The sequence below is a fragment of the Nanorana parkeri genome, unplaced genomic scaffold (genome assembly GCF_000935625.1).
Source record: "Nanorana parkeri isolate BGI_ZX_2015 unplaced genomic scaffold, ASM93562v1 scaffold437, whole genome shotgun sequence".
NCBI classification, from domain to species: domain Eukaryota; kingdom Metazoa; phylum Chordata; class Amphibia; order Anura; family Dicroglossidae; genus Nanorana; species Nanorana parkeri.
This window is the reverse complement of record NW_017306705.1, coordinates 1,040,400-1,066,160: the sequence shown is the minus strand read 5'-3', so window position 1 is coordinate 1,066,160 and position 25,761 is coordinate 1,040,400. Positions and strand designations below refer to the sequence as shown.

At 44.2% G+C, this 25,761-nt stretch overlaps 1 protein-coding gene across 1 annotated transcript in view; it reads right to left on the bottom strand.

The window, feature by feature from the left end:
- Positions 1–25,761, bottom strand: part of LOC108790013 (steroidogenic factor 1-like) — a 208,018-nt gene that overhangs the window by 29,890 nt on the left and 152,367 nt on the right. The gene's annotated exons all lie outside the window — the stretch shown is intronic.

Below are 25,761 nucleotides of genomic sequence, written 5' to 3'. Positions count from 1 at the left end.
CTGTAGGGGGATCTGCTGTCTGCAGGGGGGATCTGTTGCATGTAGGGGGATCTGCTGCATGAAGAGGGGATCTGTTGCATGTAGGGGGATCTGCTGCATGCAGAGGGGGTCTGTTGCCTGTAGGAGGGTCTGCTGTATGTAGGGGGGGATGAATGGGATGGTATTTTTCTGCATTTCTGTATAATGTATTGCTGGGATTTGTGTCCTCTATAGCTGGTGCCTTGCTGAATTACTTAAAGCCTGAAAAACCCCAGAAGGGCACTTGAATGAATGTTAATAACTAAGACATGGGGGGTGAAAAATGTTTATACATGACACTAGATTTGAAGGTAATGAATAAGTATATGTAGAATAAGATCACAAATACATAGAGAGGGAGTATAGACTAGAAGAATAAGGGAGTAGCCCTTTAGTGGATCGCTCACGACAGGATAGACACTAGCGAAATAGGGGGGCAAATATAGGATAAGGGGTGGGGGGATCAGAAGACACGCAGGTGGGGATAGGGGTTGAACGATGTAGGAGCAAGATGGTCTTTCTCCTACTCCTCCAAAGGAAGTTTCGAAAGAAACGATTGAGAATGGGGAAACTTGGTGTAAAATGGAGAGAATGTATGTGAGAGTTAGGTATGAAATATCTAGTTTTTTGGGGGTTTTTTTAAATTTATTTTTCCTTTTTCTCTTCCATATATTATTTCAATATTTATAGAAAACAATATGTAATCTGTATGGAATTGATATACAATAAAAACATATATTAAACAAAAAAAATAAAATATATTAAACAACAAAAAAAAATTTTGTTCTGCCCCGAGCGACTGTAGCTCTGGTTACGCCACTGCTTCTATACACCAAAATTATCCATGGGCCCTTACCCTAAGAGGTAACTTATCCTCTCTCAATGGGCTCTGGCTGTCTTACAATGTATCTCTCAGTTCAGCTTCTGTCTCCCATTACAATCACTCATGTCATCTCTAGGGATGGGCTGTATGTTCGATTGGAACATGAGTTTGGCACGAACATCGCTAGTTTGAGCGTTCACCGAACGCACAAACTTTGTGGGATATTCGCGGTCTGTTCAACCGCGCAACACCCCACAAGGCAATGCGCCTTCTGAAGCTCTAATTGGGTAAAGGCTTGGATCTGACCACAGTTCCTGCCTAACACTTCAGTATATATCAGGTTCCTTTCACAACCCCATTCCAGCCACTATTCCACAGGGAAGACAGAAACCCTCCATTGACGAGACAACCCTCTCATTCTTCAATCAGAGTATTACCATCCCATCCATCTAATAGTGAGTCCTTCTCTCTTCTCCATACACATACCACCATGGAATTCTATTAAATCATTCTAATAGCAACTTCTAGGTAGTAGCGCTTCTTTTTGTTAGTTTTTCTTGTTTGTTCTATGCACAGGGGTCCTCTCCCTGTTAAAGGAGACCGCACACCGAACACCATCACCAGTAATATTCTTGTGCATCACATTAGTGATCACATCACTTGTGAGCTTACCATTTTCTGGTTTGTTTCTTGAGAATGGCATAGCCTATGTTTGGCCATGCCCTTTTAAGCCACCCCCACTGTTCTCTTCATGTGGTCCATACGAGCAGGGCCTCCATCTGGGGGGGAGGGAGGGGCGGGGACAGTGGCCGATACTCATGTGATGGGGGGGCTGCCTGGGGGGCCTGGAACCCTTACATGGGTATAGGCCGTACAGGTGACACATGAGGAGCTGGAGGCGGCCAGGCATCGGAGGAGGCCGGGCCCCAGCAGCGACAGAGGAGGCTGGGCCCCCGGCACCTTTAGAATAGTGACAAAAGATGGTCAGGGGCATGGGGCACTGGATGCCCGGCAGTGAGGAGAGAGCCGGGTGGGAGGCGAAAGTACAGCAGCCTGCAGGCACACTCTGCGGCAGCAAAGGGGCCTCGGCCGGGAAGAACGAGCAGCAGCCACTTGATTTCAGAGCCCACCACCTCTCCCTGCTGCATGTGTTCCCACCGTGAGGACAGTCAAACAAGGTATGTGCCTTAAATCACATTGTTTGTAGCCCTCTGTAACTGATGGAATTGTTTTGCATTTCTGTATAAAGTATTGCATCAGTGTAGAATGGCATCAGCTATAGAGGACTACAACTCCCAGCAATACTTTATACAGAAATGCAGAATGGTAACGGCTATGGAGGACCACAACTTCCAGCAGAACTTTATACAGCAATGCAGAATTGCAAACGCTGTATAAAATATTGATGCGAGTTGTAGTGCTCATTTGCCGAAGCCATTCTGCATCGCCGTATAAAGTATTACTGGGAGTTGTAGTCCTCCTTAGCTAAATCCATTCTGCATTGCCGTATAAAATATTGCTGGGAGTTGTAGTCCTCTATAGCCGATGTCAGTCTGCATTGCTGTATAAAGTATTTCTGGGAGTTGTAGTCCTCTATAGCTGAAGCCATTCTGCATTTCTGTATAAAGTGTTGCTGGGAGTTGTAGTCCTCTAAAGCGGAAGCCATTCTGCATTGGCGTACAAAGTATTGCTGGGAGTTGTAGTCCTCTAAAGCAGCGGTCCACAACTTTTTTGGAATCAGGAACCGTGAACATTATTTATATTACTATTACATTGTAATATATCATGAATTTATTATACAAGTTACTATATTGCAAAATCAGTGGGAGCCCTGAGCATGTTTTTCTGCTCTCAGGTGGCCAGTGCGGGCTATAATATGGCCAGTGCGGGCTTTCTGGTGACCAGTGCGGGCTTTCTGGTGACCAGTTGGCCAGTATGGGCATTGTAAGAGTCAGGGGGGGGCAAAAAAATCTTGCACCAGGGCCCTTTGTTCCTTAGGTCTGCCACTGTTTTTGCTGTTGGTAACAAGTGCAGTACAGCACTGGGTACGGTCCGGCCCCCCTCCACTGTAACTTGGTACCTTCCTGTACATGCAGGAAGGGGATTTTCAGGAGGCGAAGCTTAGCCTTTAGCAGGCTTTACCAAAGAGCGATCAGGGACTGGAGCAGAGCCGCATTAGTGGTAAGGTAAGTGTTTTAGCAGCCCGACGATGGGGGTGGGGAGGGAGAGCCTGCACACAGCCTGCACACAGCCTGTACAGAGCCCACAGCCCACCTGGGAGCATGTACAAACGTAGATGTGCTAGTGGATAGATGAGGGGCAGTTAGTGTTAGTGAAAAGGGAGTGCGGTTAGAGTTAGTGAAAAGGGAGTGCGGTTAGAGTTAGTGAAAAGAGAGTGCGGTTAGAGTTAGTGAAAAGAGAGTGCGGTTAGAGTTAGTGAAAAGAGAGTGCGGTTAGTGTAGGTGAAAAGGGAGTGCAGTTATTGTTACTGAAAAGAGAGTGCAGTTATTGTTACTGAAAAGAGAGTGCAGTTATTGTTACTGAAAAGAGAGTGCAGTTATTGTTACTGAAAAGAGAGTGCAGTTATTGTTACTGAAAAGAGAGTGCGGGTATTGTTACTGAAAAGAGAGTGCGGGTAGTGTTAGTGAAAAGGGAGTGCGGGTAGTGATAGTGATAAGGGAGTGAAGTTAGTGATAGTGAAAAGAGAGGCGGTTAGTGATAAGGGAGGTTGGTTATTGTTAGTGAAAAGGGAGTGTAGTTATTGTTAGTGAAAAAAGAGTGCAGTAAGTGTTAGTGAAAAGGGAGGGTGGTTACTGATAAGGGAGGGTGGTTATTGTTAGTGAAAAGGGAGTGCGGTTATTGTTAGTGAAAAGAGAGTGCAGTTATTGTTACTGAAAAGAGAGTGCAGTTATTGTTACTGAAAAGAGAGTGCAGTTATTGTTACTGAAAAGAGAGTGCAGTTATTGTTACTGAAAAGAGAGTGCGGGTAGTGTTAGTGAAAAGGGAGTGCGGGTAGTGATAGTGATAAGGGAGTGAAGTTAGTGATAGTGAAAAGAGAGGCGGTTAGTGATAAGGGAGGTTGGTTATTGTTAGTGAAAAGGGAGTGTAGTTATTGTTAGTGAAAAAAGAGTGCAGTAAGTGTTAGTGAAAAGGGAGGGTGGTTACTGATAAGGGAGGGTGGTTATTGTTAGTGAAAAGGGAGTGCGGTTACTGTTAGTGAAAAGAGAGTGCGGTTAGTGTTATTGAAAAGGGAGTGCAGTTAGTTTTAGTGAAAAGGGAGTGTGGTTAGTGATTGTGATAAGGGAGTGCGGTTATTGTTGGTGAAAAGGGAGTGTGGTTATTGTTGGTGATAACAGAGTGCGGATATTGTTGGTGATAACAGAGTGCAGATATTGTTAGTGAATAGGGAGTGCGGTTAGTCTTAGTGAAAAGGTAGTGCGGTTAGTCTTAGTGAAAAGGTAGTGCGGTTAGTCTTAGTGAAAAGGGAGTGCGGTTAGTCTTAGTGAAAAGGGAGTGCGGTTATTGTTGGTTGTTGGTGAAAAGGGAGTGCTGTTATTGTTGGTTGTTGGTGAAAAGGGAGTGTGGTTATTGTTGGTGAATAGAGAGTACTGGGGGGTGGGGGGGGGGGCAGGCCTAAAGCTGTGCAAGGGGCCCCAAAGTTTCTGATGGCAGCCCTGCTTAAGAAGAAGTTTTTTTTGCTGCCCCAGGTCTTTTCCAATCATAGCAATGCCCTTGCTCAAATCAACAAAAGACCTTCAGTTAATTCTAGATATCTACAGCATAATTTAGCTTTAATCCTTTTGCACATATGGGATACAATTTAGGTTTGAGGCCCTGTGATACTCCTTTATCTAATTAACATTAATCTCACAGAGAGAGTGACAGAGAAATTCTCAGATATACTGACGACCCAGTTGCTAGAAATCAGCGGGTGGAGATAACCACTGTGTAAACACATACATTTTTTCTTCTGCTATTAAAAGAAAAAAAAACGTCCTTATAAACAGTGTACATTTGTATTTATCTGTATAAGATCCTGCATGGGCTATGATCACAGTATCTGGAAAATGAATGTAATTATCAATAAAATTATTATATTTTTATTATTAAATAAAGTTACAGCTGAACTCCAGGCACAAAAGCTTTCATTTAAATATATTCTTCTCTAGCCGCAAAGGATATAAATCTACTTTGTGTACACCAAATGCAAACCAAACCCATATACTATCTTGTAAAAGTAGTGGCGACCTTATCACTGTACTGCACATATCCTGTGCAGAGCAGAGCTGTGGGAGGAACCCAGCAGGGATGTGCGGTCAGGGGAGGCAGGTAAGAATTACCTGCCTCCCCTGACAGGTAATTCTTACCTGTAAGAGGCAGGGGAGGCAGGTAAGAATTATGGAGGAAAAAGCTGTCAGCTTCAAGTCTGAAGCTGACAGCGTTTTCTCCATTCAGATCGGCATCTAACAGGCTACACAGCATTGAAAGCCTCCCCACTGTGTAACCTGTCATGGACATAGAGCTGCCTGTCAATTACAGGCAGCGCTGCATCCAGCTTTTGACAGGTAGTTAGGTTACACAGCAGCGGGCTTACACACTGCTTATGTAACCTAACTATTGAAGCCAGAGCTGTCACAGCCTCTACTCTTTGTTAGAGGCGTGAGCTCTGTGGATGACCTGGACCGATGGCAAAGCGCCATTGGTCCAAGCTGTCCAATCAAAAAAAGAAAGAAAAAACACTGAGGCCATTGATCCCGATGCCTCAGCAGTGACGAGCAAGTGAGGGACAGGGAGGCTCCTCCCTGTCTCCTCCCTTCCACTAGCTTGGGGACGGTACTTCGTCCAGCAGGGGGTGGGGCTTCTGCCAACGGGGGCGGGCCGGGACATGCTGGGTTATGCCTCACCCGGAACAAGATGTACCGCATGTGACTGGAACCCAGTAGCCCCCACCCACTACAGGCTATCTACAGAAAACTACAGGAGAGGGTGGATACAAGACCAGTCACCCTACATAAGGAGAGAGAGAGAGAGAGCAGCAGTGACTGGTCTTTATTACATGAAGTTCCTGCAAAGTTTCACACTGAATTACTGCACAGATTTGGATAGAATGCACAAAGCACACCAATGTTCAATGTTCCCACCTGGGCGTTTTACAGCGCGTAGGAACGCGCTGCAAAACGCCCTACGCCCAAAGAAGTACAGGAGCTTCTTTGAGGCGCATTTGCCACGCGTATCCATTGGGATACAGCCAGGTAGCCCTTGGAAATGCTCGTTCGTCACGCGTCTTTTTTACCGCGAATCGCGGTAAAAACGTGTGGCACGAAACGCCTAGAACCCAGCAGGGACATGACCGCACGTCCCTGCTGGGTTCCTCCCACAGCTCTGCTCTGCACAGGATATGTGCAGTACAGTGATAAGGTCGCCACTACTTTTACAAGATAGTAAATGGGTTTGGTTTGCATTTGGTGCACACAAAAAAAAAACATTCAATACGCCTAGGTGTGAATCCAGCCTTAGAGAGTTTTCCCCTCATTTCCTTTTCCTCTCATCATGGAAGGAGTAAGGAAATGTCTCCCCAATGGGACATGGTAAAAGCACAACAGAAGTTCCAACGCTTTTCTACTCTATCCAAGTAAAAAAGTAATTGGAGTTAAGCTTTAAATTAGGGCTGCGGAAATTAACGATTAATCCCTCGATTAATAGTTAATTTTACCCACTCAACTCGGCCATATTGAGTGGGGCACGTGAGATAATAACGTGCTGGATAAGTGTGATCCTAGTTCATTTTATTACTTTATTGCTGTGCTGTATGTGTATAGGCCAATGTAGTTGGATGTGTATGTGCGTTATAATTAATCGAAATTAATCGATTAACATTTTTTTCGATTAATCGAACAGGAAATTTTTAATCATTACCAGCCCTACTTTAAATGATTATTTTAGGACAAGAACGGAACAGTGCCACCTACTGTAAAAGTGATGGAAAAGAAAATGACAGGAGATAAAGATCTGCAATGGAGACATATTTAAGATTTCACAACTAATTGTGTATACGATTTGATGAAATTTTGCACCTACCTATTTTTTCCCCTCAAAAATACTGTATATAATTTAAATCTCTGGTGGACCATTTTTGTGATTCACACATCTGTGCCACACTAAATAACTTAAAAGGTCTCTTTAGCTTTTCCTGGTCCAGCCTTACAGCTTTCTGGGTACCTCCCTTGTAATTATACAGAGCTGTGCATGCCTATTTACTGGCCAATGGTTGGGCTTCAGGTGGAAAGGTGACCTTAAACGAACTTCAACAAAAGGTTAGCTACACAGGTCAAATATATATACAGTCATGGCCAAAAATATTGGCACCCCTGCATTTCTGTCAGATAATGCACCACTTTGCCTGCGTTCCGTTCCACTGAAAATGCAAAAAATAGAGCAAGCAGCACTTTTTGCGTTTGCAGTGGAACGGAACACAGGCAAATTTTTACCATGCATCTGATCACACTGTTGGGGGGGTGTGTGGAAGCAGTGCCATTGAATTCAATGCACCGCCACGCCCCTCCCGCCCCAGAACACAGGGGGGAGTTTTGTGAGGGATTGCGGTGTGTTCCAGCAGCAACCGCTCAGGAACGCACTGCATTTGGTGTGAATAAGCCCTAAAGGTGATGTGGAAAGCTAAGTTGTTTAAAGTGTATCTAAACAGAGAGAGCAAATGTCACATCTTACCAGGCCTTAGGAGTGGTGGCTACATTCATTTTTTATTTTCAGGGCTGTCTTTCCTTTATTTTCACCAGGTAATGCTGCCAGCAAAACACTTTGTACCCTAGGGTGGCAATACTCACTGATTGTACTATATCCATGGAGAAACAGCATTGTCACCCAAGGCTTCTCACTCTTGGCTTGACCTACAGAACACCTGCCCCTTTCCTTATTTACATAACATGGGGGAAGTGTTCTGTAACTGTATATATATGACTGTATATATATATTTGACCTGTGTAGCTAACCTTTTGTTGAAGTTTGTTTAAGGTCACCTTTCCACTTGAAGCCCAAGGTGCAAAATTTCATCGAATAGTATACACAATTAGTTGTGAAATCTTAAATATGTCTCCATTGCAGATCTTTATCTTTTACATTACTAGATTTTACAAGATGAAGGATCTGCAGATTAAATAGCAAGCCCCACTCCAGTTTGCATGAAGAGCCTGTCAATTATCATAATGGAAAATACAGTCCAAATTCCATTATAAAATATCACATATTACATACAATAAATCTTTACAAAGTTCTTCAGAACGAATAATCAGATTCCTTCATTTTTTTTGTTTCCAAAAACAAACAAAAGACAAAACAAAACTGGTCACTAAGGGCAAGTTCTCCACTACTTGAAGGGAACTTTTTTTTTTTACAGTTTTGATGAATAGGCACCAAAAGAGTGAAATCATATTTTGCCACTTAACAAACTTGGCATAAATGACACAAAAATTGCTGGCTTTATTAGAACTTTCCTCTCTTACCCTTATTCCTTTTGACCTGAACCATCTTAGCCTATTTTGTCTAAGCAGCAATGAAACATGTGAAGTAGTCTAAGCAGGGTTGGCCAGAGCCTCCACCGCTATGAGAAATCTTTTGTTCCCGCAGAGTGACAACCTTAATAAACCCTGTGTGACGTACATTCCACAGTCTATCTCCTGCTCTCATTACAAGACAAGTGTCAACAGTAATGTTGTGCCGACACCATATCTGTGATTCCCCTTCACTATCAGATCTGGACTGAATCTTGCAAACAGTGTCTATTTTGGAGCTAACATTCAACTTCTGCTTCTGTGTCTTATATAAAAAAAATATAACAATGATTCGACTTAAAGCTGTACTCCACGCTAACAGATACATGTAGTTATATGTAAAAATATATATTATATGTATAAAGGGATATGTAAAATGCAACCTTCAGTCAATATCCAGGCAACCTCGGCTCTATTCCAGATGAACAGAAAAATCTAACACAGTATACAGAAGGAAAAAAAAGATAAATAAAAAGCCCTTTGAGTCCCTCTCAGAGACCTCTCTCTTTATGATGATGAAGATGAAGACAATGACCTTTCAAGGATACAGACACTCATACACCCAGCATGTATGTCCAATCTATATATGCATCCATGTGTCTCTAGGCCTTTCCCTTCATGACTCTCCTTATCATGATTTTCTGATTCCCCTAGACACTTTTAACTTCCGACTTCACATACAGTTTACTGGTATTCACTAAACACTGAAAGGATTCCTGATTGGCTGGTCAGATGATCCCTTTGATGTTCCTCTGTCTAGTGGTAGTTAACTAAACAGGTTTCTTTTGACAAAAACTCCCTAAAGCGGTTTCCATTGTGTACAGTCAACACTAGTGATAAGCCGAACAGGGCCAAGTTCAGTTCGAATTCAAACTTTAGAACATCCAAAAAGTTTGAACTCAAACTCAATGCAAGTGTACGGGGGTAGAACTTTTAAAATCAATTGTCCCCTTTTTGAAGGCTTATATGCAAGTTATTGGCCATAAAAAGTGTATGGGGATTTGGGTACTGCCCTGGGGGTCATGTATCAATGAAAAAGTTTTTTTTTTTAAATAACGCTTTTAAAGAAGCAGTGATTTTTATATCACTTAAAGGGTAACAATAAAAATGAAAAAAAATCCTTTAAATATCATGCCTGGGGGCTCCCCTAAACTGCCTGTGAAGTGGCGGATCTGTATGATGTATAGAACCTGCTGCAGCAAAAGTGACATTGAAAAAGAAAATAAATGACATTTCAATTGCCGGTAATAGGTTTTCATTTATTCTTTTAAACAACTGTTTGGGGAGGCAGCCTGTATGAAGAGGCCACATTATAGGGCGCTCGGAACAAGGTTAGAGAATTTTTGGATACATTCTGGTGACTTTTTTGCAGACCTTGGATGAAAGTAACAACAGGTGCTTTAAAATTGGGCCTTTGGTGTTTGTGGTGCCTTCACAGTGTAACTCTTCAGATTTAACAGGTCACAGGAAACAGCCAACAGTATTGTCGCCATTTCCTGTGACCTGTTTCCTGTGATCTGTTTCCTGCATCCTGGTGCCTCCTTGTACCCTGACCATTGGTCCGTGGTTCCCCTCGTGTTGCCTTGCTCCCCACCTTTTGTGTGTGATTATGTTGTTTTGCATTTTAGTTGGCTATTATTATTTGCTTGTGGTTACTTGTTTTCAGTGTGTTGAATAAACTATATGCTCATAAGCATTGTCTGGTGTGGTCACACATTTGGTCCTCCCGTATAGATACCTGTACGCGGTGTGTGGACACCCGTGCATGGTATCTTGACAACAACTTAGCAGAAGAGGCCATCGTGGAGGATGAAGAGGAGGGGGTGGAGCAGACAGATCTCACAATCGGCTTTTTGGAGGCATGGTGGCTGAACAAGCTCCACCTGGAGCCTCATCCAGGATCCTTCCCACCTGCAAGCAGAGTTACCCAGTGTGCCATGAAGGAAATATAACGTCCCTGACCATGCTTGCTGGACCATGTGTCAGCGGTAATGTGGACCTTGCTGCTGACTGCTTTGTCCAAAGAGGCCAGAACATTGCCTTCTACATGATGGTACAGAGCTGGAATTACATGAAAAGAATTGGCATTTGGGAACCTGCCACTGTAGTACAGCACATTCTGCAAACTCACGGAAAGAGGCAAAGTCCACCAGATGGAAAGGCAGCAGTAGTAAAGCTAGCAATTTGGCCAAGCTGGCATTTAGATGCTGAGCATGTGGATGGCTGGGATAGTATTTATTTTTTTGCTGCAGCAGCTGGGGCAGCGAAATTTGACTGGTCTATGACACCCATTGCTATACCATCATTGCTCTCAGTGGAGGTTGACATGGCATGACGTATAGTGGGGGTGTAGATGACAGATGAGGAGCGAGGAGAAGTGTGGGCCATTTTCTGATGCTGTTGCCAACGGGCTGTGTGGCCAGTGGCCAGATGTCTCTTCAAGCACTTGGTACCCAAGCGGTTGATGTTCTTGCCAGGTTTGATTCGCTTGAGACAAAGATTGCAAATAGCAATGCTGCAGTCTGCTGCACATGTGCTGCAAAACTCCTACACAGCTGAGTTCCTGGAAGTGTGCTGGGAGTCAACAGCGCCCTGGACCTGTGCAGCTCTGCCATCTGAAGCAATAGGGTGGCTGCTCTTACGGCTGCACCTGGAGCACATCTTGCCTCGTTGGGGTTGTGCCTTCGCCTCACTTTCCTCCTCCATCCATTCTGTCCTCGTCACTGGAGCCAACCTGGCAGTATGCTGCGGCTGGGGAAACATGAGTGCCACTTTGTTGTCCATCATTGGCACTCCCTCTCTCTAGGCTCATGTTACTCCCTTCCTCAACCTCAGAGCAAACATCAGACCATTGTAATTGGTGTACATCCTCCAGGAGCATGTCACTAATGCGGTGTTCAAACAATTCAGTTGACTCCTCCATGCATGATGGTGGGGCTACGGCAGGAGTAGCTGTGGACAAGGAGGCAGAATAGGCCGCTTTGGCAGCTGCGGTGGACTGAGAACCAGTATGAACCTGGGTGGCAGAGGATGAGGAGGATGAGGATGGCTTAGTTATCCAATCCACCACCTCTTCTGTATGTTGTGACTGAATAACACGGCCAGCACCAGATAAAAAGGACAAGCGTGCCCTGCCTGCAGAGGATGCACTATGTCCACTGACACGACTTTTGCCTGTGGACACAGAGGCTGCTTGCCCTCTTATTGCTGGATGGGAGCGTCTGCCTCTCTTTGTTGGCCTTTCAGACATGATGCATATTGCAATAGACTGCTATAATCGACTGCTATAGTAGACTGCTATAGTAGACTGCAATTATAGAATGCTATAGTACACCGATAGAACGCTGATAGAACAATGATAGTAAACTCTCTCTTTTAACTCCAGCAACACACTATGCAGGGCTGCGGTGTAAGCAGCCTTATATGGTCTAATGCTGGGAATTAGCAGTGAGCCATAAATCATGGCTCTCATAGTTATCTATGCCCTGATTGGGCAAAGTCATGCACCTGATCTGTGGTCAGGTGCAAGGCTTTAGCCAATTATGGTTTCTGAAGGAGCATTGCCTTGTGGGGGGCTCTGTGGGCGATAAGCCTGCCGAACGCCCTGATAGTTTGTGTGTTCGGGAACACACAAACTAGCGATGTTCGAGTCGAACTCATGTTCAACTTGATCATCAAGCTCAACTCTAGTCAACACCACCCTGAAAACAGTTTTATCACAGGCCCAACTGGTCAGGAAGTTTATCCCAATAAAAACCTGGTTGGCATTAGATTGAAATGTGTTACCTTCACCACATAAGCATACATCCACATTCATTTCAAATATATCTTGCAGACATTCTTCAGTTATGCAAATGCCTTATCACCTACAACAATAAATACACAGTTAAAATACTCATGTGAGAGCTGTCTTACCTGCCAAAGGATTTGTATTTCTGTCCATTTCATCCCTAGATTTATACAGCTCTACCACCACTAGAAAGCCCTCCTGGTGACCTAACTTTAATCTTCTGCAATTAAGTAGCACATCAAGGTTACCCCACCCAACCTTCAGCCTGTGACTAGACAGTGAAGGACCAGCAAAAGACTGATGATGTAATCACTCTGCTTCTATTTGCATGTTCCTTGCCAGTACATGTGAATGCAGGATAGTCGATTGGCCCCAAGTACTTTCCCTCCTTCTTTCAATCTGAATGCTGTTGTACAAAGAACAATAAGAGGCCAACACAAGGTCATATCCAGTTTTTTTTAACATTTCATAATGTATGTATTTTAACTAAGGGGTGTTCAGATACCAAAATTAAAAAAGTAGGCGGCAGCTGTCATTTTTTTTTTTTTTAATTCTTTATTTTGAGCCAACATTTTACAATATGCATGTGACAATAAACAAAACTGCAGCAAACCTGGTAGTTCTCGTGAAAATGCCAAGTATCGGCACTTGTATCTGAACTGGTAGCTGAACATCCCTATTTTAGATATATAACTGCATTCATTGGTGTTTTTATTTTTAAATATCTTACATTTCAGCTTCACAGCATTGCATAAGACACAAGGCTGATGTGACCCTAAGAAGTGGTCCTGGCACATATAGAACACATACTGTACATCTGTGTATGTCAGCAATGTTTGCAAGTTCTCAGTAAAATAGTGTTCATGCATCTGAATGATTGACAAATGTTATAAAATAAATTGACCTAAATATATAAGGGAAGGGCATTTATCAAATGTGTACAGACTGAAAACTGAACAACTTAACTTCTGGTAAGTGCCAGACATTCCATGTGGCATGTCTTGGGTAGGAAACACATTACATTTATTACACTTTATTTGAAAGTTTAACCTGACCGGCAGTTGAGTGGTATCTTCTTACTGTCCTTAGGTTAGTTGGGTACCTGTCCAGAATAGGACAGGTACCCAACTAGGCGCAGTTCAGTGCTCTCTTTTTTGTGGCTGTCACAGGTTTTTTGATCAAAATGTAATGTTGTTGTTTACGGTTATAATGGGATAGGTTTATTATCCTAGTAAGGCTGCAGCCTTACCTATTCCAAAATAATCAGAGCATTTACTGTGTTAGACCCTCTTTAAAAGGGCTTGTTATTATTCATGTCTATGCTTTTCAGCAATCAAGAACACTCCCCATTGGGGAGATTACACCTCAGTCCTTGTCCCTGTGACACCAGGGCAACAAAGCCTGAGATTGCAGGGAAGAGAACAGAAAATGGGCACCTCTAAAGCTGGTCATACACCTATAGATGGTCAGATGGAAAAAGTGCAACAGATTCCTCCATCTACTCTAAACTGTGTGGATGGAGGAATCTCCCACTGGCCAAGCATCAGTATCTTGCTAGTCGGCCCCGCTGGCTCTCAAAAGATCTGAACAATGCCTGCATCCAATCAGATTGTTCAGGTATTTTGAGAGCTAGCGAGGGTAACTAGCAAGATACTGAAGCTTGGCCCATGGGAGATTCCTCCATCCACACAGTTTAGCGTAGATGGAGAAATCTGTTGCACTTTTTCCGTCTGACCATAGAAAATCTGCAGATAATCTATAGGTGTATGGCCAGCTTAATTATACTCAGGCAACAAACATTAGGTTGTGACAAAATGCAGATAACAAGTGGGAAATTGAGAGCACAGCACCGCATCACCTCTCATTTATTTCTTCACCAACATCCTTGGCTTGCCATTCTGGCTGATAAGCGATAGGGGATGTGACAATGACATGACTACCCCAAGCAGCAAGTCATTGCTGGAAACAAAGGTTACTGGCCAAAGACCTCTTAATTTTCCGCATTTAGGCAGAGCTTTTGGCTGAAATCTGGAGAATTCCCACTTATGGGTATGAAAGGAGGAGCTGCCTCTTGGATAGGAAGGTACATAAACTAAAAAAATGTTTTGGCTGTAGACACCTCTTTATGTCTCTGATGACAACCAAAAAAAGGTTTTGTCTGGAGTTGGCTTTAATGAATGCAGTTGTCTTTTCCTAGAAGGTACTATCTGCAAAAATACATTTTCTTACAACTGGCATTCTTATGCATTTAAAAAATACATGACAATCTTTTCACCTTTTCCCAAGATGAGTTCAAATGTAACATATTTACATAAAGGTCTATTAAAGTGGTCACAAAATGGTGGTCCTTGCCAATCCTAGCTGGACTGCGATTGGCTACCTGCACTGGTTTATGGCTGGCTGAAGACTAAGAACACAAAACGCACAGCTCACCCCTGTCATGCATCCTTGTAATCCACATTTGGTGCACAGATTTAACAAAGGTGATAAAAAAGTAAAAAATAAAAAAATAAAAATAAGGTAACTAAAAAAGTATATAGCAGATAAAGATGAGATAAGAAAAAAAACCAAAAACCTAAAATAGAATGCTATGCCCACAGTTACCCACTAGTGATCCAGAGGAAGGGGAAAAAAAGAAATGTGACACTGCAGAGCACACCATAGATCCTGCACAGCCCATCTGAGACTCTCTATGGTGGGCTCTACAGGGTCTCAGGTGTGCTGGTCGCTGGGGTCATTTACCCTGCACATGCTCCTTACCTGCCACTGCTGGGGCCTGACCTCCCGCCCCGCTGGACTGATGCTGCTGGGGCCCGGCCTCTCCCGCCACCGGACTGGCACTGCTGGGGCCCGGCAGCCTTCACCTCCACCCCTGTCGCCTCTGCCTTGCCAACCCTGGTAGGGGCCCGGGCCCCCAAGGTTTCTGTGGCCCCTTACCAGGGCATCGGCCATACCCCCTGATAGTGGTCCTGCTTAGTGGACCTGCTTGTATTTTAATTCACTACCCCTGGTCTATTACAGGACATGCACTAAGGATGCATAGTCAAAGAAAAGAAATGTAAGTAATAATTAATTCCACTACTCCACGACATTTGTTTTGCTATTTCAAAATCAATTTCACATTGACCTGTGTTATTTTAAAAGGTACGACAGTCATGTAAAGTAGCACTGAAAAGAGCAGCTGAAGAATGTCAGCTGCAGGTTCCAGAGCTCAACTCCATTCTAATTTCAGCTCTGCTCCAGAAACTTTGCCCCAGCTTATGAGCTTATCCAAACTCATCCCCAACTCCAGTCAATTAAACCAACTCGGACCTCTAGGGATGGAATGCTGCCAACTCTAAAAGTAAATATATATATATAATTTTTTAATGTAAAAAAAAGGAAGAACTAGCCCCCAGTAGTGATGTACTCCTGGGAATCAATCAGAAAAACATACTTATTTAAAAGTGTGCAAATTTGTTAAATGGAAATACAAAATTCTTAAGCTTAAAATTAATGTATCGGTCCTGCTTGATATCTAATGTTATATAGACCCAAAATTTGCTGTCTGAAAGGTCTGGCCAGACCAAATGTTAAACTCATCATGCATGATAAAAATCAGTCCCAAATAGTATGATGTTGTTTAGTAACATCACCATGAAAATAAAAACAAAAAAACTGCTGTTGAGAGATGTGGAAGCCAATACAATGAGTATTGTAACCAAAAAAGTCACTGTCGATGATAATACCACATAATTGTAAGTTCAGCTGACATAGCTGGTATCAATATATCCAAACAAAGTGCCAATATCACACCTGTCAGTTTGTCAGTTTCAATAAACTGGTGCATCACAGGTATCAAAGGGTGGAAAGGCCAGATCATCCAGCAGGACCTATGCAAACTTCACACTGGTCTCCCCTTAGCGTGCTTTTGCCCTACAACGAGGGCTTCCTCAGAGGGGCGTGGCAATGAAGAGGTCAACCAATACGATTTTTATATTGGAAATTACTTCTTTTAACCTCCATACTGAAGGATGCATTCCACCACGCATAAACTGGAAGATGAGATCATATATATGCGTTCCAAATAGTTTTACTTCAAAAACTTTATACCAAAAACATAAATCATAGCAAAAATTACACAAGTCATGAGCTATTCACTGCAAATCAATATAGTCTCATAAAAAAGAGACTTATTAGAAATATATTAACATTTCAAACTTATACAAATACATATGTGTTACTTTAATGTACATATGTCTTGTTTTTGTCCGCAACCATGATTAGTGAGGGTAACAAGTAAAAATTATCCTCATAAAAACAAACCAAAGTTAATTGCCTCATTCATACTAGGCAATTCATATGACTTTGTATAGGGGTCTATTCACTAAGCTGCCGTAGGCAGCCGAGTGAATGACCGACCTAAAGCGAAGTGATTTTATGGAATCCCCACTTGGTTGTCCAAATGCTGTAATATATATACACTTGGAGATAAGTATTAACTTCTTTCCTGGTTGCTCTCACTGGTAATATGCAATACTTAGTCTAGTATTAGTCTTGTATCTATCCTTTAGATATATTTTGAATATTCTGTGCTCACACAAGCTGACAAAGGTTGAAAAGATTTATTCGGTATGTTCTCATGATTTAGCAGTGTGACAAAATAAAAAAAAATGCAATGAAGATTGCTGTGCACAAACAGTCTGGCTCCGATCCTGCGCTGGCTGGGTGAGTCCTAATCGGGGGGTGAGGGGAGGGGATGGGGGCGAGGGTTGTGTGCTGTGCTTTCATGTAATTAGAAAAGTGGATTATAATGGGGAACATTACACTGTACTGTTCCCTATTATAATCTATTTCTCTGATTAAAATGATTACAGACAGGGCCTCGGTTCTATGAAAGTTTATAACTACGTTAGAATATGTGACCGTTCACCTGGTCACACATTTTAACGTAATCCCGCCAAGTTTTTTGGCGGTGGAATATGTGACTGCCAATAGGTCAATCATTCCAGCGCTTTGTCAGCTGTTCCAGGGCAGATCGGCATCGCAGATGGTATGTGCAGGAGACCTGATCTGCCCTGGAACAGCTGATCGGTCCTGAAATGTCAATTATATCCGACTTTGCGATCTCATATTCCACCACACTCACAATCACAAAGTCGTAGAGAAGTGATATTTTAGGACCGATCAGCTGTTCCAGGGCAGATCGGTTCTCCTGCACATACCATCTGCGATGCCGATCTGCCCTGGAACAGCTGACAAAGCATTGGAATGATTGACCTATTGGCGGTCACACATTCCACCGCCAAAAAACTGGGCGGGATTATGTTAAAACGTGTGACCACGTCACCAGTCACAAATGGACTCCAACGACCAGCCCACCTGGGAACCTGCAGAGCCCACCATAGAGAGTCTCAGATGGGCTATGCAGGATCTATGGTGTGCTCTGCAGGGTCTCAGGTAAGTCCAGAGTCCAGCACGCTACTGCAACATTAGAGACTACTGGGGGTGGGGTGGGTTCGGGGGCCAGTGTGATCCGCTAGCCCCCCCCCCCGCGCCGTCTTGGGAGGGGGTCCCAAGATAAAATCTTGCACCAGGGCTATTTGGTTATTAGGTCCGCCACTGATTGCAAATATTCTAGTAATAGAGAGATTATTGTGTGCAGACAGTCCCCTAAAGATGCTTTTATTTGATCCCCAGAATGGCAAGTGTCAGAATGGAAAGCTTTTGCTGGTACAATGATAACTCTGATCTAGAAGTATGCTACTGTTGCAACCAGTTTTTCAGAAATGCACAAAAACGATTGCAGATCGTTTTGCTTGTTTTATGCTAGGTAGGATTAACTTGTTCGATAAATCCCCCATAGTATGAATTACACTACATGAAAAACATGTTTAAACTGTATCTTGAACATGATCTTTCCACACCAATACAGCACAAACAGTTGTGTCAGTCACTAAAATATCAGCTCAGCTGGCCTGTGGGAGCCAAAGAATGTAACGGCAACCACACAGTTACACATCCAAAGTAACTTTAGAGCTCAGTTATTTGTTTTCATTTTATTGATAAAATTACAAATGACTGCCACAAGACTGCTCATTTAATTAAACTTAGTGAGTGAGCTATCACACACTGTCTGCAAAGTCAGTTTAGACTTCATGGTGTAATCAGCTCTCTCTCCTCCCCCACCACTGTAGTGATAAATCTTTGGTTTTTTTTCTCTTGCTTCCTTTGTATTATATGAAGCCTTCTTGTTAACACATTAAGGCATTTTGTCGATTCAAGGCAACTAATATTTTTTGCACCTGTATAAAATTGAAGATTGAGCCCCTGCCATAGTGAAGACACTGCCTGGGTACATTTCCCAGGCAGTGTCTCCACTCTACTCTGCTGGGGCTTGTACCGTAAGTGTAATCCCCCACTGATATCACCCTGTCCCTGAGCATTGTTTTTCACTTTGTTCTTGAAAGGCAAATTGGCCCTTTCTTGTAAATTGTTTTTGGATCTTGGGGTGGTGGGTGAAATTCCCAAAAGTAAAACTGCTCAAGGCTGACAATCTCTGGGTGGATGCTCAGACTTACCATGCTGATAAAGACACCTGCAATTAAACTGAGGTTCTCTGGTCTTCTTTGTGTCAGGTTGATATCTGCACTCAGACCAGTGGAGGTTCATGTATGCCTCCCCAGAATTTTCTTACACTACAAGGATAACATGGGTTAGGTCCTTAAACTTAGTAGATATCTCTCACCCCAAGAGGACCAAGCCCTCCGGACCTGACTCAACACCCAGGATCTTTAACTTAGACCAAAGCAGGCAGGTAAAGACCCATCTAGAAGCTTGCTCAGCATATTTGTCAAAGCCTAGACCAACCCACTGCTGACCATCTCTTCAGGGATTAGCCAACTAACATGTAAAGTTAAGCTATGCTGTAACTCTGACAAAGCCCTCCGGATAACTCAATGTCTGGCAGATGATACAAATTGAACAATAAACACAGAACACAGCTAAACTAGAAACATTTTCCAACAAAGCAAATATAAGGCATAAACTAGGCTTTAGGGAATACATCTCTACAAATACTCAACTCAGAAATGCTCTGATTAAAGTGGAACTTGATTTAATACGTATTGCATGTACAAAGACAACAGGATGTAATGCCGCTATAATTGTATTAAATATATGCAAATATTAGGTTACTGCAAATATTAGGTTACTCAAAATGTAGCGAATCTGTGATACTTTAAACTCTATAATCACTAAAAAGAAATAACGAGTGGCGTGTAGTAACCAACAAATATCGGATTTTCGCAATCTCTGAGAAAATTGCATTAGCAATATACTGTAGATCAGGGCTCAAAATTTCACGTCCTGAGCTACTAGCCAGGCCTTAAGAGTTACTCGCCACCAGTTGCCCCACCTAATCCCTACCCTTCCCTAGCACTAACTCTGCCCCTAAACACACCAGCGCTGGAATGCATGTTACAGAGGTCAGTGCTATAACGCACATTACAAAGCTCAGTACTGTAAGTAACGCACATTACAGAGCTCCGCACTGTAACGCACATTACAGAGGTCAGTAGTGCACGTTGCAGAGGTCAGCGCTGTAACGCACGTTACAGAGGTCAGTGCTGCAACTCACATTACAGAGGTCAGTAGTGCACATTACAGAGGTCAGCTCTGTAACGCACGTTACAGGGGTCAGCGCTGTAACGCACGTTACAGAGGTCAGTAGTGCACATTACAGAGGTCAGCACTGCAACGCACTTTGCAGAGGTCAGCGCTGCAACGCACTTTGCAGAAGTCAGAGCTGCAACGCACTTTGCAGAGGTCAGCGATGCAACACACGTTGCAGAGGTCAGTGCTGCAACGCACGTTGCAGAGGTCAGCAGTATAAGGAAGAAAGAAAAGGGACTTACAGTTCATTGAGGTTGTATTCAGGTGCCCTCTTCTTTCTCCTGGTGGTGGTCGTGGGGAAGGGGGGGGCGATAAAGAGCTCCTCCATCTACCGACACAAAAGTTTCTTTTCACGTCCCGTGCTGCATTAGTTTCTGTCTGTCCAATAGTAACTCTGCAGGTGCCTGAAAGAGCCGAAGGAGCCGAAAACAGCCGAATCTGATTCTGCTCCTCCTCCTCGGCCGCGGCCGCTACAGAGCCAGCCAGGAGGAGTGAACACAAAGCAAGCGATCGCCACTCGGAAGCGGCGGTAGTGTTCGATTGCAGGTCCTGCTGGCGGAGCACCCCCTCCATGGCATTCCACTCGCCCCCACGCAATTTTCACTCGCAAATTGCGAGGGGGCGAGTGGATATTTTGAGGCCTGCTGTAGATCATTATAAACTGAGTATCTATCATTGCATTTTACTTTGCAGTATGAAGCTCTATATTCATTAACATATTAATACATTTCTTTTTTAAATACATGCAGGGTAAGTTCTTCAATTTGTCCTGTTAGCCTATTGGGATGACAAGAAGAATGCTGATAGGAAAACAAAGCAGGGTGACAGAGATGAGATTACTGTGTTGCTTCTCATTTCACTGTCCAGTCACAGGCTGGGGTGGATCCAGGAAGACCTGGGCTCAGAGGAAGTGGGTTGTTTGATACTGACCATCAGGGTGAGGACATTTAGCTGCAGAAAACCTCTGGACTGAAGGTGAATATAGTTTTGTTATTTTATCTGTTAATGGGCTATTTATTTTATTTTGGTTTTGTTTTTTTATGGCTGGAGTTGTTTAGTATTTACCAGTACCTATTCACAGCACCTTTTTACCTACCCCTATTTGATAAAGAGAAAGCAAAAGCAAATTTCAGATGGAACCTACATTTTTTAAATAGGTGAACATTTATCAAGTTAAATAGCAACACGGTTAGACGTATGTCAGGCTTACAGTGTATTTGCAACACCTGGTAATGTATTAATTAGCACAGTGGCATAGTGGTTAGCGCTTCTGCCTTGTAACACTGGGGGTTCCTGATTCAAATTCCGGCCACGTCACTAGCTACAAGGAGTTTGCATGTTCTCCCTGTTCTTGCGTGGGTTTCCTCCGGTTTCCTCCCACAATCCAAAGACATGCTGGTAGGTTAATTGGCTTCTGTCTAAATTGGCCCTCAAATATATGCATGAGGTAGGGTCCTTAGATTGTAAGCTCCTTGTGAGCAGGGACTGATGTGACTGTGCACTGTGTAAAGCGCTGCGTAACAATTGCCGGCGCTAAATAAATACCAATAATAAATAAACAAGCAGCCAACTGTGACACATTTGCAAAGTTATGAGATAGATTTATTACTAAAGATGAGACAGATTTTACTTTAAACAGATGCACAAATAAGAAGTGTCGTTATTTAAAAGTGGTTAGGGGCATAGTTTATTCTGTGGCTGCGCTAGATTAGAGCAGCTATGGAAGAAACACATGAATGAAGCTGTAACCTTGTAATAAATCTGATGCATAATCTCTCTTACTGCTCCTGTTTAGTAGGGATGACTTTCAAGTTCAGGTCAACGGAGAGTTCAACCCAAGGTCTAGCTGTTTGAGATTCACTGAACGCTCAAAGTAAATGCCCTGTTTGCCTACCTGAACCTCTGGCTGCTGCAGATGGAAGTGATTTATTTAGTGGCAGTTTACGCAGTATAACCCACTTAAACATAACCCAACACCAATACACCTTTAACTCATAAACTCATCACCATGTCGTCACACAGCTCCCCCAATTTAAAGGATGGCAGACCCGGTGAGACCCTCTATGGGTCCACTTGGGGATGTTCATGATGTTAGTCACCCTTCCAGTTCCGTTTGGCAAGATAGTCCATCAGCATTAGCATTGTGTTTCCCAGGCAGGTATTGGTTTGTGAAATTGAACGGTTGTAGGGCCAGGCTCCACCGCAACAGCCGTCCATTGTCCCCGTACACCCGGTTCAACCAAACAAGGGGGGTCTCCATAATACTAGGTCCATAGTCGCTAGGAAGGAGGCTGGCCGCCAACCCCCTCCAAGCGCCCAGGTCACGGTGGGCTCCGTGACATTTCTTCCCCCCCAAAGGTTGACTAATTAGGTCCCAGTCCCCCAACTGGTCTGGACCTGCATTTGTTGGGCAGCATAAATCTACATATTCCATCCAAAGGACCCCCTGCCTCTGCTGCTGGGGAGAGATGTCGCCTGCTCCTTTCTGAAAAACATGCTGCCTCTGGAGAGAGATAAAGCTGGTATTTTGTCCCGGACCACAAAGCCACGTGCTGGAAGAGAGGCCGGCTTCCTATTCTCCCATGAAGGTTGGAGCAGACAACAGTGCGGAACATACGCCAGTGGTGCTCTGCCCTGGTGCCAGCACTGCTGCTGGGGAAACCACATCCTTAGTTCTGGTCTGCTGTTGGGGTGGAAGGCTTCCTCCTCTCCCTGTATCCTAATTTGTTGCTGGGGAGGGAGGTCGGCTACCTCTCTTCCCTGGAACTTCATCTGCCGCTGGGGAGGGAGGACGACCACCTCTTCTCCCTGGAACCCTGTTGCCATCTCTTCAGCTGGGATCAGTAGTTCCTCTGGATCAGCCTGCTGTTGGGGAGAGGGGCTGCCTGCCCTGGCTCCCTGGAGCTCCAGGAGGTGCATTTGGTGCTGGGCAGAGGTCAGCAGCACTCTGCTCTGATGCCAGCTCTTCAGCTGGGACTAGTAGTTCCATGACATCTGTGGTTGCTGGGGCATGCTGTTGAGCAATGTCGAACAGTCTTTTGTATGCTTGTTCCAGCTCCCATTCTTGAGTAAATAAAAAGTCCAAATCAGTCCTCAATCCGAGTTCACTGGGGAGTTCCAACTCCCTAAAATCACATATGCCCTCTCATCTCCACTCCTGTGCACTCCCAAATTGTGGATCCTCCTGGAGCGCCTCAAATATGAGTCCCGGGCCGCCGAAGTCATAGCCCTCTGTGGGATCATTGTTCTCCAGCCATGGACACAGTTGGATGGCATACCATCCAGCATCTGTTCCGTTTGGAGCAGTCAATCCAGCTCCAGCAGCCATTCCTCCCGAGGCTGCTCTCCCAGCAAAGGCACACGCAAGTCCCATTGGAGCCAGTATCCTTCCTCGGATGTAGGGAGGACCTTGCCACAATAGTGCTGCTGCAACTGAAGAGTCTCCCTAAAGTTCTCCCGGCGCAAGGCATCTCTCCTTCCCGGCATATCTTGGGCAGAACCAGGATAGTCGAGCTGGGCCAGCGCTTCCATGGCCATAGGCAACTGTGGCTCTTCTCTTATGTCAGCAGAAAACTTGGTCCCGGTGGTGGTTTGAATGTCTCCTTAGGCTAGGAAGAGCATCCCACCGCTTGCCACCAATGTGACGGACTCCGGTACTCAGGATGAGTATGTACGCCGCTGTATTCTTCCTTGCTCAGGAGATATTGCAACCTGAAGATCCTTAGCTCCCAGTTTCCCCAGCCACTAGTCGAGACTCAGTGTAGGGTGAAACAAACTCTGATTTATTGAGCAACTGCACAAACTTTTATACAGAAAGTGATCAGATCAGAATATAATCCCATCACATCCACCCTGCCCTCCCCAGAAATCCTGTCTTTACAACACCACAGGTGTCCACCTGCTAAAGTGCTCCAGACAGCCATAGCAGGAGCCTGTCCAGAATGTCATTGTCCTGAGCTCCTTCAGAGTACAATGGGAGATAACGAGGGCTGGTGCTGACAGTCTATTCCTAAACAGTTTACTCAGTATAACCCACTTAAACATAACCCAACACCAATACACATTTAACTCATAAACTCATCACCATGTTGTCACAAGCTATATTATCATTTGGGGAAAAAACGCATGCCCAGTTGCTCCCTCCCTCTTTTCAAGTTGACATTTGTCAGCTCCAAGACCATGACTTGTCTGCAATACTGTCAAGATCCTCTCCACTGATCATTCGTCACTGTGATTGACAGCGCTTTCTTGAGAACTGCTGCACGTCCACGAATATATGGGCATGCGCAGCAGCTCTGTTCCCGCAGCTCTCTCCGTACCTCCACGTCCCTGTCGTCTGTGCAAGCAAATGGCAGCGCGTGCATGAAAGGCTGTTTCTCCTCACTGCCTCCGCCCCTCCTTCCTCTGTCCCCGCCTTGAACATGTGCAGCAGTTGTATGAAATCTGTTCCCCTGTAAAGGTTAGTTCCCCCTGCTGTTCAGCTATTACTATAACCCCGCCCCTTCCTTACAGCCGCTTGGTATTTACATAGCCCCGCCCCCTCTCTGCAAGCTCCGGTGTTCTATGAAAAAGAAACGAACGTCTCCTCTCACATTGTGTGCTCTGATCGTTCAGCTTCCACATCTCCACACACTGTATAGGAGATCTCTGACTTGTCTCTCCATCACATGTCACCACTCTCATTGTTGTCTCTTTCTCATAGAACTCCAGAGCTTGCAGAGGGGGCAGGGCTATGTAAATACCAAATCTCCCAATAATAGAGCATTGATGCCTGAACAGCCAGTTGTAAAGCCAAATTGTTGTCAGATAGGGTATGGCTTGCCTACCCAACTGCAGGTATCATCTTTTAAAAAGTAGAACCCCCCTCATTCGCCTATCTCGTTTGCCATCCCAACAACTATTCCCCCGAAAGCAATCAACGGACCCCATTTCTGGCTCATTTGTTGTACCTCCTTAGAGCTTTTTGATTAGCACTCAATACATTATCAGAAATTTAGCAATAACTCTGTACTGCTACGCTCTATGCAATATATGTGAACCTGTACAAAGTATGGTTTTATATGACTGTCACCCTTATGCTTTTCAATAAAAGATTATTTAAAAAGTTGAAACTTAGACGTCAATCTCAGGGCTTTCTGGCAGTGCTTCCACACATTGGAAGAAAGTAGAAGTATGTACAGTCACCTTATGATACGTTGTACATGCAGTGCAGTGAACTTTCTACTTTACCTATATGGTAATTTATGGTATATTACTTTAAGGGCTTTAAGTGCTCAGTGGTGGACAAACCAAAAGGGAACAAAGGGCCCTGGTGCAAGATTTTTTTTCCCGGGCCCCCCGCACCCTCCTCCCTCCCCCAAAACAAAAACCACAAACCCCCCAATCCACAAAAATAAAGTTGGAAAAATAGAAAAAAATAGCATTGTTGTATAAAGTACTGCTGAGATTTGTAGTCCTCTATAGAGGGTGCCATTCTGCATTGCTGCAATGCAGAATGGCACCTGCTACAGAGCACTACTAATACCAGTAGTACTTTATACAGCATGTCCATCAGTTGGGCTACAAATAATAATCATTTTATTTAATTACTTACATTCACCTCTTCTGGCTGGTCTTCAACTGTTTTCGAGTGGGAGAGGCTGCAGAAAAGCACCCCAGTGTGTGTCACAGTCTCAGACAGCGCACCCATGTGCTCAGGCAGCTGCTTGCTGGGTCCTCATGGCCGAGGCCCCGGGCTACCCCATGAAGTGCCTGCAGGCTTTTTTTTCTCGGCTCCCTCCTCAGTATCTGGCGGTCACCATCATCTCTGCACTGGGAGTGTCGGATCATCCGATACTCCCGGCGCAGAGATGGGGGGCCGCCGGATACTGATGGTTGCTATGGCGATAGAATGCTTAGCCCGATCGGGAGCA